The 14397-nt window shown below is 31.1% G+C and overlaps 1 pseudogene; it reads left to right on the top strand.

Moving 5' to 3' along the window:
- Positions 1-6468: 6468 nt before the first annotated feature.
- Positions 6469-9390, top strand: LOC104905032 (protein FAR1-RELATED SEQUENCE 11-like; annotated as a pseudogene).
- The last annotated feature ends 5007 nt before the right edge of the window (positions 9391-14397 follow it).

The following is a 14397-nucleotide window of genomic DNA, read 5'->3' as shown; positions in this document are numbered from 1 at the left end:
ACCCCAAGAAACTTCTGAGTAGGTCACCTATCCCTGGACTACTCCCACTCAAGCACGCTTAGTCAGTCCCAATATCCTCCTCCATTAAGCGTCTGAGGACTCCATATCCGCCCTTACGTCCTTAGGGTCGCCCCAACACGTGGTCGCAGGGTTACTCTGATACCATCAACAATTATCCTTAATAACCAACATAAGTTTTTCCGGTGCATTTTGTTCTCACTCAGTGCATCCCGAGAAACTTCCCAGGAGGTCACCCATCTCTGGACTACTTCCAGTCAAGCACACTTAACTATGGAGTAACTAAGGAATTAAGCTCCCTAAAAGAAAGATGCATCTTGATGGAATGAGTAGCATGCTAAATCCTTTTAAAGCAATTATGAGTGGTATTACACTAAATGGTTAACATCTTATAACTAAACCAAATACTAATTATTCCTGTCTGAAATAAGTAAAACACTTATCTCTTTTATATAAGAACTTTTTGGTAAAAGTATTATAGATTAGTTATGCTTAATTTGACTTCTTGTAAAAAAATGATAAAAGTGAAAAAGACGATGAAATGGCCGAAGGAGACGGAAAGTGAATAAAATAAGATGAATTTAATGAATATGAATGGAGATATGACTTCATACTTTGGAAAACTATAAAAAAAATTCACTCTTGGGGAATTATTGTCTAGCTTTTCCGAAACTATTTTCCATTTTTGCAAATGGAACAAAAGAAAAATAAATTATTTGAATATTATTTTCAATCCAAACAAGAATATTTTAAAATGAACATAATTGATCACAAAAGTGTAATTTTTTAAGTTATGTATTAAGTGATTTATTGAAAATATCTTAATGACATAGCATCGTACATTTGATAGCTTGGTATATTCAAGGAATAAGGTTACCCGTCAAAAAAAAGAATAAGGTTTTCTTTACTTTTATAAGAAAAATGTCAAAAGAAGGCATTATATGTAATTTATCCTTTAAGGAGACTTGTATTTGCATAATACTATTACCCAGAGGCGGCTAAGGCCATGTGCAGGGTGAGCAACTGCACAGGCCCCCCGAAAAATAAGGGCCCAATTAATTTTAGTTGTCCGTCCAAAGAAAAAAAAGAAAACATAAATGTTATTATAAATATAAAGAGATTAATAGCTATTTGGTGTTTTTCTTCTTCTTCTCCTATTCTCCAAAAAGGCCCATTTATAACTCTTCCGGCTCTTTTATTCACCAAAAAATTAATCTTTATAATTTTATTTTAGCATAGGGCCCCTAAATTTATGAGACGGCCCTGCTATTATCAATAATAATATACTCTGTACTTGATATAGTTAATATAACTAGTTATTAGGCCCGGGCTATTCCCCGGGTAAGAAAAAATTTTATTTATTAATATAATACTTTATGATAATAATACTAAATACAACTTAGCTTAGTGGTTAAAACTTTAGTATATGTACTTGAGGTCTCGGGATCAAACCCTATACTATGCAATTTCTTAATTTTTTTTATTGTACATGGATTACATGAACTAAAAGTCCCTAGGGAGAGCGCCACGTGGCACAGTTTCTTGTTCTCGCACGCCTTTTAATATAATACTAGTTATTAGGCCCGAGCTAGCTATGCCCCGGGTAAGAAAAATTTTATTTATTAATATTGTATTTTGATATGATAGCACTAAATACAACTTGGTCTTGTGGTTGAAACTTTAGTTCATGAACTTGAGGTCACGGAATCAAAACCTATACTATGCAATTTCTAATTTTTTTTATTGTACATTGATTACATGAACCAAAACTCCCTAGGGAGAGCGTCACGTGGCACCATTTCTGAATTGCGCACGCCTTTTAATATATTAGTATAGATATATTTGTATAGATTTTCTTTCAACCATGCATACTTGTAATGGTGGATTTCGGGGATTTTGTATACATTGATAATATGTGTATTTTAAAGTTGCATGAGGTTGACATAAAATCTCTATTATATAAGCCAAAGGAGGAGGTGTGGTGTCCTTTTTTGAAGTGACTAAAATACCCTTTAATAATTTAAAACAATATTTTTCTTTTTATAAAAAATTGAAAATTGAGATTCAATGAAATTTGCCATATGAGTAGGTCAAAAATGGAATATGCAATACCATTAATAACTTGAAAAACTAGATTGACACAATCAATTCATGAAATCAATTAGAATCTTCAACTACAAAGAGTTAGCAATATATGTGATAACATAATATTTCATATTTACAAAGTTTAAACAATATGGTTTATTAATACTTATAATTGTTAAAAAACTATACTAAAGTCGCTGAAAAGAAAATTAATAAATTATCGACCAAATTTTACAGTGACAGAATTGAACAGTTAAAAATCATTCACCTTTAATTTTAAAAGATAATAGCATCTACAAAAGAAAATCAATAATTTACATCACTATAAAAAAATTTAGATAAAAAAAATGTTCATTTGTATATAACTACATAAGATGATCGACGCATGCATCGCGTGCATATGCAACTAGTGTGGATAATTGGAAGGATAATTGGACGGGGAAGAGTGTCGCGTGATAAATGTCATTATTGTTATTATTATTTGACCTAAATATACATTATAATCAACACTTGCTTGTTAACAATAATATAAATTTTTCGTTAAAGATTGATACCATAATTCATAGTAGTATTACACTAATTTGTAAAAACAACTAGTTTTTAGGTCCCGGCTATGTCCCAGATAAGGAAATTTTCATTTATCAATATTGTAATTTAAAATGATAGTACTAAATACAATTTGGTCTAGTGGTTAAAACTTTAGTATATGAACTTGAGGTTGTGGGATCAAAACTTATACTCCATCCGTTTCATATTAATCTACACACTTACACTTTTCACGCATGCCAATGCAAAATTTTGAGGACATATATCATTAGTTTTGTATTTGTAAAAATTATAAAAAGTACATATTAATAAAATACATACTAAGACAAATCTAACAAGATCCCACATGACTATGTTTTTATTCACGTATAAATCACAAACAAAGGTCAAAGTGCAATTTGTGAATAGTGTAAAATGTCAAAGTGTGTAGATTAAAATGAAACGGAGGGAGTACTATTCAATTTCTATTTTTTTTTATTGTACATGGATTATATGAACTAAAACTCCCTTAGGGAGAGTGTCATGTGGCACCGTTCCTTGTTTAGGAACGCCTTTTAATATATTTGTATAGACTAGATTTCGAAGGAGTTTGTAGACTTTTAGTTGTAAAACAATTTTTTAAAAAGATAAGGATAATTCCCTTACAAGAAAAGGAGGAATTGGAGTTTTTTTTTTTTTTTTTTGAAGAGAGGTAATTATGGAACTCGTATTACATGAGCGGAAGGAGGGTCTTACCAGGGGCGGTTCTAGGCATGTGCGGGGTGGGCGACCGCACCGTGCCTCCAAATAAAAAGGCCTCAAATAGTATTTTTTATTATATCGTTGATTTATTATACAAAGTAAATTAAAATGGACTAGTGGTAATGAAAGGGCCTCATATGCATTAGGTCATAGGTTCTAATCTCATTAACCTATTTTTAAGGGCCCAATTTATTATTTTCATTATTTTAATTCACACGACAACCGAGGCATCTTTCCTCCTTACTTTGATATGTACGAAGCTTCTTCCACATTCAGTCATTCACAATGTTCATCCTGTTCCCAAAATTTTCTCATCCAAAAACCCAATTCAAATTACACAATTATCCAAAGCAGTTCAAAATTTCATTAAATTCTCATCACAGAATTTATTGCTAAATTACTATTTTCATTTTTACAAAATCAAATAGCCCTCTTTCAAGAGAAGTTGAAGGGATGAACTGATATTTTGGGTTAATAAAATAGCTGTTTTATATATATATATATATATATATATATATATATATATATATATATATATATATATATATATATATATATATATATATATATATATATAATTATATAATTATATAATTATATAATTATATAATTATGATCGAGGGTCCAATTTTTAGATATTGCACGGGGCTTCGTTAAGTCTACCTCCGTCCCTGGGCCTTACAACCAACAACCTTATTCTCAAACATAATAATCCCTCTGTCCCATAATATAGTGCTTGTTTCTTTTTTACACGGTCTCCAAGACGTAAATTTGACCTTTGATATTTTCAATTCTGTATTAATAAAAAGTATAAAAAGTTGATATTATGAAACTACACATTGAGACGAATCTAACAAGATCACACGTGAATAAGTTTTTTTATATATACAAATGAGAATATTCGGTCAAAAAATTTAAAGTTTGACCCACCAAAAATGAAGTAATCACTATATTATGGGACAAAGGGAGTACAAATTACCCATAAAACTTGAAATAGAAATATTACGCTATCTAGAAACTTCGAGAGCAAAATAGTTTGACTATATCTTGCAGATTAGGACATCATTCTGAAGATGAATCGTTTTGCTAACTTCAAACCTTCATTTCTACATCATCTGGAAAGTTCAAATAATACTGAGACATAGATTTACTGTGCGAGATTATCGCAAGTCTTAACCCGTTCCCAGCTTGAGTTGCTATCTCAAGTTGAGCCTTCCACCTGACCTAGTATTTTGGTCCGATCGACGTCATGGGTCAATTATAATTATCAAATATATTATTTATAAATCTTATACTTGATTTTATTAGCTTTTCTTAATATTTTGTCTTGTGCAAACTTGAAAAATGAACGTTATAGCATGATAATTTATAAAAAGTTCTAAAAAATTGGAGATGAAAATAGCAACTTCAATGGAATTAGGGTAAGAAAATATTATTTAATTAATAAAAGTGTTGGAGATCAAAAAACTTGTTTTTTTTTCTTTATGATTACATATAATTATAAGACTTATTATGTTTTACTTTAAAACATTAAGCATTGAAATTGTACTGAATTAGTGATTAAACACTCACATTTTATTTCAATGTTCATGTGTTCGAATCATATAGTAACTACATATTGTTAATATTTTTAAATGAAATTATGAAGATGTGTATTAGAAGCATGAGCAGAGTGCCACGTGGCACCGTTCCTTTAATAGAAACATCTTTTAATATATTTGTATAAATGTTTATGTAATCATAATCAACAACCTTAATATCTCTATTTATAGCAAGTTTAGCTACTTAACAACCCTGGTAATTCCATTTGACTTAATTTAGCAAAGTAATTCTAACTATAGTTCGTACTGAAAATGTTATCATACCAATTAATAAAATAGTAATTTTAAGTCAAACTTTCAAACAATATTTATTTAATTATTATTTTGAAAACACCCTATAAGACACTTTTAGTCAAATTACATACGTCGTCAAATTTGGCCAATAACTTTTCAGCTTTTAAAGTACACACTTTAATCAAATTTTTAGAAGATGCATATTTTTGTCAAGAAAAATTAATAACTTTTAGCTTGAAGACTAAAATATGCATATTTAGTTTCAACAAATATGCACATTCAATTCTCGTATCTTACTAAATTGATCCATTTTTTTTATCAACTTGATCCTCAATAAGCTAGCTTATTGATGCGTATCCATACATGACATAACATCTTTTTACTTTGTTAAGTGACCATTGTTATGCGGTCATATTATTGTTGGCTTGTTTAGGTATTAGACACTAATCTATATATCTATATAAATATATTAAAAGACGTTCGTAAGCAAGGAACGACACGCTCTTCATAGGAGTGTTTTACTTTATGTAATCCATGTACAATAAATTTTTTTTAGTAATTGCATAGTATAAGATTTGATCTCGTGACCTTAAGTTCATATGTGCTAAAATTTTAACTACTATACCAAGTTGTATTTAGTGTTAACATTGTAAAGTACAATATTAATAAAATAAAATTTTCCCTACTCGTGACATAATCCGAACCTGATAACTAGTTTAATACCGAAAAAGTGTAACTTACTCCATCTGTCCCAATTTAGTTGCTACATTTTGACCATAGACACTATTCACGTCATAACTTTGACTATCTTTTACTTCATATACATAAGAAAAAACATAGTCATGCTGGATCTTATTTGATTCGTCCCAATTTGTATTTTTCAAATATATAATTTTTTATAATTTTTTGATATATGTAACTCAAAATATTGGTGTTTGAAGTTGCATCTCGTAAACTGTGATAAAGCAAAAGTAGCAACTAAATTGAGAAAGAGGGAGTATGTGAAAGCGGATTTGGATGTGTAAAGTATGGTTTTTACTTTTTAGGGACTTGGTCTATGTTGGATTTTGTGATTGCAACATTATTTGAAAGGCAAATGTTATATGTAGCCCTTAGGGCTACATATAAGAATTAATATTTGCTTAGATTCTTTCCTATTTCCCATAAGAAATAAGTAGCTCACTAAAAAGAAAAAAGAAACCAATAAATTTCACCTGCCCGTTAAAACTCCAATTACCCAAGCTCCTACTTACGTAATAATTAACCATGACGGCATGGCGCAATTCCGTTTCACAACTTTGGCGCCAAATACTCTCTGTTCATTTATCTTCCATTACTCTCTGTTCATTTTCCTTACTCTCCTAAGAAATATAAAACAAAGTTTTATTCTCTACTCTATCTATTGCTTATGGATGAAATACAATTGAGCAAGCTTTAGAGAATCGTTTAGTGGAACATAAAGGTAAGTATTCCTACCTAAATCTGATCATATATATGAGTTTTTGTTGATTAATTGACCATCATAATTCATATTTTGGAATTAATTAAGAAGAAGTTGTTGTTATCTTTTTGCCCACAACTTGTTTGATGAAATGTTTGCTTATTTTTCAACTTATTTTGAACTCATACAATTTTTTTTTAAAAAAGCTTTTTTCTTTGAAGATTAGCATTTTATGCTTGTACAATAAACATATATGTGGGATTATAGAAATCTTGGACCAATGTATATATGTGTTTATTGAAAAGTTTATTTCGTGTACAGATTGTGCTAATGCTCGACTTTGACTTAAATGATCCCCTTATGGAGGAGGATGAATATGAACCGTTTCTTGGGCAGACATTTGGGAGTCAAGAAGAGGCATATGTATATTATAACAACTATGCAAAACGACATGGTTATGTTGTTCACAAAGATCGCTCGAACACTAAACATGGAAGGACAATAAGACGTGACTTTTATTGCCATCGTGGAGGGAAAAAGCCTTCAAAAGTTGTTGATTTGTCCAAATCTCAAAGACAAAAGGAGTCTTTTAGATGTGGTTGCAAGGCACATATGCGTATAATTTTGAAAAGGTGTTGTGATATATTTCCAGAAGAATGGCATGTCACAAAGTTTGTCAAAGAGCATAATCACGAACTGTTGTCGTTTGAAGAAATGCGTCTTCTACCGCCAATCGTACAATTACTGAAGATGAAGAAAAACAAATTTTATTGTATAGAGAAGCTGGACTTTCTATAAGACAAATCATTCGGGTCATGGAGCTTGAGAAAAATGTCGCACATGGGCAGTTATCATTTATTGACAGAGATATACGTAATCTTTTTGTTAAAGTTAAGAGGATGCTTGGAGATGATGATGTTAAGAACCTTTTAATATATATGCAATCTGCAAAAGAACACAATAGTTTGTTTCAATATGCATACACAATGGACGATGACAGGAGGCTTGAGCATTTGTTTTGGTGTCAAGCTCAAAGCTTTGAATTGTACCAAAAGTATGGTGATGTGGTCGTGTTTGATACCACTTACAAAGTGAATGCGTATGACATGCCTTGTGCAATTTTTGTTGGTGTCGATAATCATGGGAAGACTATTTTATTTGGTTGTGCTCTCCTTCGCAACGAAAAAACATGTACTTTCAAGTGGTTGATGAAGGTAAGCCTTGTAAACTAGACATTACCTATTTTACTTCATTTTATATACCGACCTATTTTACTTTTATTTTATCTCCTTCAGTGCAATAATCATATATATACTTACTAATTCCAAATAATCCCTATGATTTGAATAAAGTAGACGTTTGTCACTATGATGAAAAAGCCACCAAAGACGATCATAACCGATCAAGATCCTTGGATGTCAGAAGCAATAGCATGCGAATTGCCAACTACGAAGCATAGCTTTTGTATATGGCATATAACCTCAAAGTTTAGTTGTTGGTTTGTGGCACTTCTTCGTACGTCCTATCAAGATTGGTGTGCTGATTTTTATGAGGTCTATAAGATAACTATACTAGAAGAGTTTGAAAGCAAGTGGAATTTGATGGTTCATAAGTACAACTTACAAGAGAATAAACATATTCAAGGTTTGCACAATGTGAGATTTTTTGGGCACCGGCTTATCTCCGTGATCATTTTTTTGGAGGGATGATAACCACGGGAAGATCAGAGTCTATAAATGCATTTATCAAAAAGTTTGTTTCATCTCATATAAGCTTAACAGATTTTGTGAAACAAGTATTTTTTTAGTTTATATTCTTATGTCTTAGTATGTATCTACATTCATACAGCAAGATTAGAGCTTTATTCCCTTGTGATATACAAACTTGCAGGTTGATAGTGCTGTTTTGGAAATTGCCCAGGGACGATTGTATAATAATTTGAGTGCCATTCTTAGACCAGTTCCTGTGAAATCAAAGTCGCCACTAGAGGAACAAGCCTTTGAATTTCTTACTCCATTTGCTTTCAAAAAGTTTCAAGAAGAATTTTTAAGAGCGAGTCAATACTCGATCATCTGTGACCAAGGTAATACATTCATTGTGAGATATTTTCAAGGGGAAACTCCTAAAAATCATACTGTTTTTTGGGATGGACTAACAACATCATGTAGTTGCAAAAATTTTGAATTTTGGGGTATTCTTTGTCGTCACATTCTTCGAGTCTTCTTCCATAGAGATTGTTTTAAGATCCCGTCATTTTACTTACCTATACGATGGTACCGAAATGCGTTAGAAACTACTTGTGCTGTTCAAGATGGGGCCTTGGATGCCACTAGTGTTGTTCATAATGAAGTTTTGCAAAGTATTTGCGAAGTTCAAAATGGTCATACCTCTATCATTGTTCAAGGAAGAGATGACCTTATGATGGAAGAAGAATCTAATATCATGGATAATGAAGCTATAAATAATGTGTATTTACCCCCTAAATCAAAAACAAAAGGGCGTCCCAAAAAGCGGCGTGAGAAGGGTGGGAAAGAATTGGGGAAGAAGACTAAATGTTGCTCCATATGTAAACAACCGGGTCATACGAAACCTACTTGTCCTAGTAAGGACAATATTTTTGGCTTCAGTGGAATGGAAGATGGTGCTTCATCTACCTCACAAAAAAGGCTCAAGAAAACAACCGGTGATTTAGGAATAAATCCAGTCTTCACTTTAAAGTTTTAGGTAATACTACTTATTTCTAAATTGATGTTTGAATTCTTTCAAAAAAAAAAAAAGTTCATGTTTGAATTATTTTACTTTTATCCTAATTCCTAATCAAATTTTCACAACCTTGACAGGTGATTGAAAAACTTAAAAACATCGGATATTGTAATTACAAATGAGCTGGATGATCTTTTTGTTAAATAGAGTCAAGTGGCTGCAGTAGAATTATTCTTCTTTTGTTTGTTTCATATAGTGCTGTTATATGTATACTATGAAAGAACTCAATTTGGCAGCAAAAAATATTTTTGTAGTAGAATTATGTAGCTCCTTAACTCTGTATAATGGTTTGGTTTCAATCTAATATCAATACTGCTATAATCCGTGAGTTTCTTGCAATTCCATTGTGTTTAATTTTTAGAGAGATGCATTATGTTAATTTGAGTGGTTAACAACTCATAAGTAATTATTATTCAAACAACTTGATGAGTATTAAATGCTAAGGTTTAATTATTGCTTTGAATGATGACATAATAGATTCCATTGGAATGTTAAATATGTATTTATTATACAAATTTGCTATTTTTTATGCATAGCCCTAAGGGCTATGAATAACAAAACCGAATTATATATGGAGAGAAAAAAGAAGTTAATAATAATCTTCGAAGGTTGATAGCAAAATATGCAAGTCCACGAGACCACAACATCATGATAAAATATAAATGTTTCTCAACCTACTCCTGACAAGTAGGAGTACGAAGGATTGTTAAACGTTTCTGATATTATATACACCAAAATCCAAGCCAATATGGAAATTGCAATGAATTGAGCAAAACCATGATCTCATGAGATCCTGTGAATACACTTGGCGTCTTGGCCACTTGTTCAAAAGTCAAAAATTTGTCCAACGGAGTTTTAAAAATTAAAACAATAATTCTTAAATGTCAAACACATTGATCAGCAGGCATGCATGTTACACTGTTTGAAATATTAGTTTTATATGCACGTGATGGATGCAAAAATTGAAAAATAAAGTCAAATTACGTCATATCTAATAACCTCAAATAATATATAAGAAAAATTGTTCAAAAAGTTCATCGAAATAAAAATTTGACATATACATTTAGCAAACATCCAAATAGTGCAACAATAATGAAATTTCAAAGTAATTAATCTAATAATGTTTTTTTTTCAAAAAAAATGATAAAAGTTGAATTTGCATAATAGTTTAGGTTAATTAAAGGGAAGGGAGTTAGAAATAGTTTCTCAGCAACATTGGGGTGTTGATGTGCTTTTTTATATAAAAAAATAACAGAGTTGAGTTTGTATTTTAAGGATATCTTTATAACTTTACGTAAATATCAGGTACTTTAGAACTCATATATAATAGAGATATCCGATTTGACCCAACTCAAACTTGCAAAAACTTCATTTTCCATTTGTGGTAATGTCATATAGAGGAATATTTCCACAAAATACAGCTCAAAATCATTGATATCAGGGAAATATAAATAGATAACTAAATTCCAATTGAATAGTAGTTCATCTAATAATATCATGGTAGACCTATCAACATGATACTTAATTAATTGATGAGGAGAGAAATAATAAATGGATAATTAAAATCCAATTGAATAGTAGTTCATTTGATAGTATCATGGATGACCTATTGACATAATCCTTAATTAGCTTCATTTTTAATGTCAGTCATGATGAATTTGATTGACTGTTGATTGTTGAAATATATACCAAGCGATCGAGCCCACATCAAATGAGCGTCAATTTTTCTCTCCCATCTTCATTTTATTTCAACAAATTACCTAATAAAATCACGTACTTAATTAGGACATTCATGTGTGCGTTTTTTCTATTTTAGCATCGTCATGATATACGAAGAATAGGAGATACTGTAGAATTATCTATGTTTTATCATTCAAACGTTTGCATTTTCTTCCAAGGTGTTGTTAATTATATAATCCATTTAATTGTCTCCCATTTGTTTTTTGACTAGCAGAGGTGGCACAATTACTATTTCAAACAATATAATGTTACGGGAAATTAATGAAATCAATGCAACTTAATAAATAGAAATTTTTTCCTTGGATAATGTAAAAGTGGGTTTTAATTCCCAAAATATGCCCAAAAAAAAAAAAAATTCCCTGCGTACCGTCACGTAGGACGGCACACGAGAATTTTTTTTTTTCAACTTAAGTAAAACCGCTACTTGAAGTAGCGGTTTACAAAAAAAAAAATTGTTGTTGTCGTGTAAACCGCTACTTCAAGTAGCGGTTCATTAATCAAGTCTGATATGTGCTTGCAACATTTTGCCCAGGTAAACCGCTACTTGAGATAGCGTTTTATGTATATAAACCGCTACTCACAGTAGCGGTTTATTTGGGATGAAAACAAAAAAAAAAAATATTTTTTTGGCATGTTTTGGGAATTAAAACCCACATTTGCATTATTCAAGGAAAAAATTCTAATAAATAGGCAATATTTTATTATTTAATTAAAATTAAATTAATTAAGACTAAAGATTTTTAATCCTTGGAATCTATCTATATTAGACAACCAATATTACAAAATCTTATAGGGTAAAAGATTAAAAAAAAAAACTAATATGAACCCGGTGCACACTAACTTAGTGTACACCTTATCCATCTCACGTGAGTTTTAGTGTTGCATGTTACTGTGTATTTTAAAATGATATAGTGTATTATAAAATTATAGTGTTTTGCTGAGTTTTTTGGCATGATAATGTTGCATGTTATAGTGTATATTGACGTGATATAGTGTATTTTGAAATGTTATAGTATATTTTGACATGATAGTGTTTTGCTGTGTTTTTTGACATGATAGTGTTGCATGATATAGTGTGTTTTGACATAATATAGTATATTTTAAAATGTTATAGTGTAGTTTATTTGTATATTACACAAAATTATCATAATAGATCGTTATAGTGTTTGACATGATAATGTATTTTGACATGATATAGTGTATTTTAAAATGATATAGTGTATGTTTGTTCTGAACAACTGTTTTTGTTAAAATTTTAGGGCGAGAGAATCTTATTGAAGAGAGAGAAAATCACGCGAATTTTGGAAAACGGGAGTCACTAGTTTGTAGTGGGACACGTGTGTAGACCTAATCCACACTATTTGTAATGTGAACCGGATCCACACAAGACGGATTGTTAAAAAAATGAATACTGAAAAGGTGAAAACATCTTTTGCCATTTAAAACCAAATGGAGATCTAAGTAATAAATGAGGGAGAGTATTATTATCACATATCATGTGCCATAAAGATATTTAATTTTTTTGATTTTATAGTGTTTTAAATAAAACATTGCCTCTAAAAAGATATACAATTAAGAAAAGACGAGTAGGAGTATATATTTATAACTTTTTCGTGGCCATGTGTGTGAACGGGTAATAAAGAAAGGAAAACCATTACACTATAAATGAGATGATGATTATATAAGTTATTATTTAGTTGACATTTTAGTTCATGTGTAGACCAATTTCCTAATTAAAAAGTTAGAATTAGAGAGATTATTTGGATATTTACACCCTAAAAAAAGGTATTTTGATTTGAAAAATAGTAGTTCCATCCCCTTTCATCAATTGATTACTTTGCCAAACTTTGTTCTTGGTTCATGCCCCTTAACTCAAGTTATATGGGCCTTAACTCCTCTTTATTCTCACATGGGGCTGGAGCCGATTACTCTTTGGGCCCAACAAAACCTAAAAGTGGATGGTGAGTTTCGAAATGTGGCATGGGCCACATTGTTTTAAAAATATTTGCAGGTTTAAAAAAATAATCGTAACCCGCTAATAAATTTGTGTTCTTCTCTGGATCCAGGACTCGCCGGACCCGTTGAATTAGGATAAAGGTCGACTTTTCTAGATCTTGTGGGTTTGGGGCGGATTTGAGTTTAAATTCAAATTGGGGGTTTGGGTCTAGGTTTAGTAGGACCTATTTTAGACCCAACTCATGCCCAGTTCTAGTTGGGACTAGAGATGGCAATGGGTAGGATCTGGACAGGGTCCTCTAGGATCCAGATTCAGATCCGTTTTTTAGGCAAGGATCCATATCTTACCCGGATCCATTGGGTAATAAGAATGAGGATCCAGATCCATTTCCATATGGATCCTACGGATCCGGGTCCTAAACGGATCCAAAACGGATCCTTGCTTATTGTCTTCAAACTACCCTAATTTTCACAATAATTAAAAGATTTTAAACAATAAAGTCATCTAATATCAACCAAAAAATACATTTAATTTTTGAAAAATAACAATTGCAACTACCTACAACTATTCAATTATCAAACTGTAGATTAGTTATCAACCCAATTTTCGAACTTAACTATCCAGTGAATTCGCACAAAAATCACACATTAATTAGAACAAATCCGAAATTCAAGCGAAGATCCATTTTACATGTAATAACTAAAATTATGAAAATATAATATTAAATTATAATAATATTATAAAAACGGGTAAATGGGTCTGGATCTGGGTAATTATTTAGGACGCGATCCAGATCCCTTTTTTTTTAAGGAGGATCCAGATACTACCCGGATCCATAGGGTCCAAAATTTGAGGATCCAGATCCGTCAAAAATGGATCTGGATCCATGGATCCGGGTAGGGTCCATTACCCACTGCCATCTCTAATTGGGACTCTAGTGTTAATTTTTCCTAATAAAAAATATTCTTGCTAAGTTGGGATCCATCTTAAAAAGTACTCCATTCGTCCCTCAATAGACTTTTCATTTCTACTCTTCATGTACGTTAATGCACATTTTGTATTATCAACATCTTTAATCAAGTATTAGTAAAGTTTATAAAAGTTTAATTTTCGTGATGCACATAATAACACGAATCAAACAAGACCCTTCATAATAAAAAAATATTCAAAAGATTTTTTACTTATAATTTTTAAATAGCGCCAAAATCAGAAATGAAAACTCAATTAGGGGGTGTTTGGTTCACTAGTTTTAGGTATGAGGTATGGGTTTG

This window comes from Beta vulgaris, chromosome 9 (genome assembly GCF_026745355.1).
Source record: "Beta vulgaris subsp. vulgaris cultivar EL10 chromosome 9, EL10.2, whole genome shotgun sequence".
Classification (NCBI taxonomy): domain Eukaryota; kingdom Viridiplantae; phylum Streptophyta; class Magnoliopsida; order Caryophyllales; family Amaranthaceae; genus Beta; species Beta vulgaris.
Note: the sequence above shows the minus strand (reverse complement) of the source record. Positions and strands in the feature narration are given on the sequence as shown.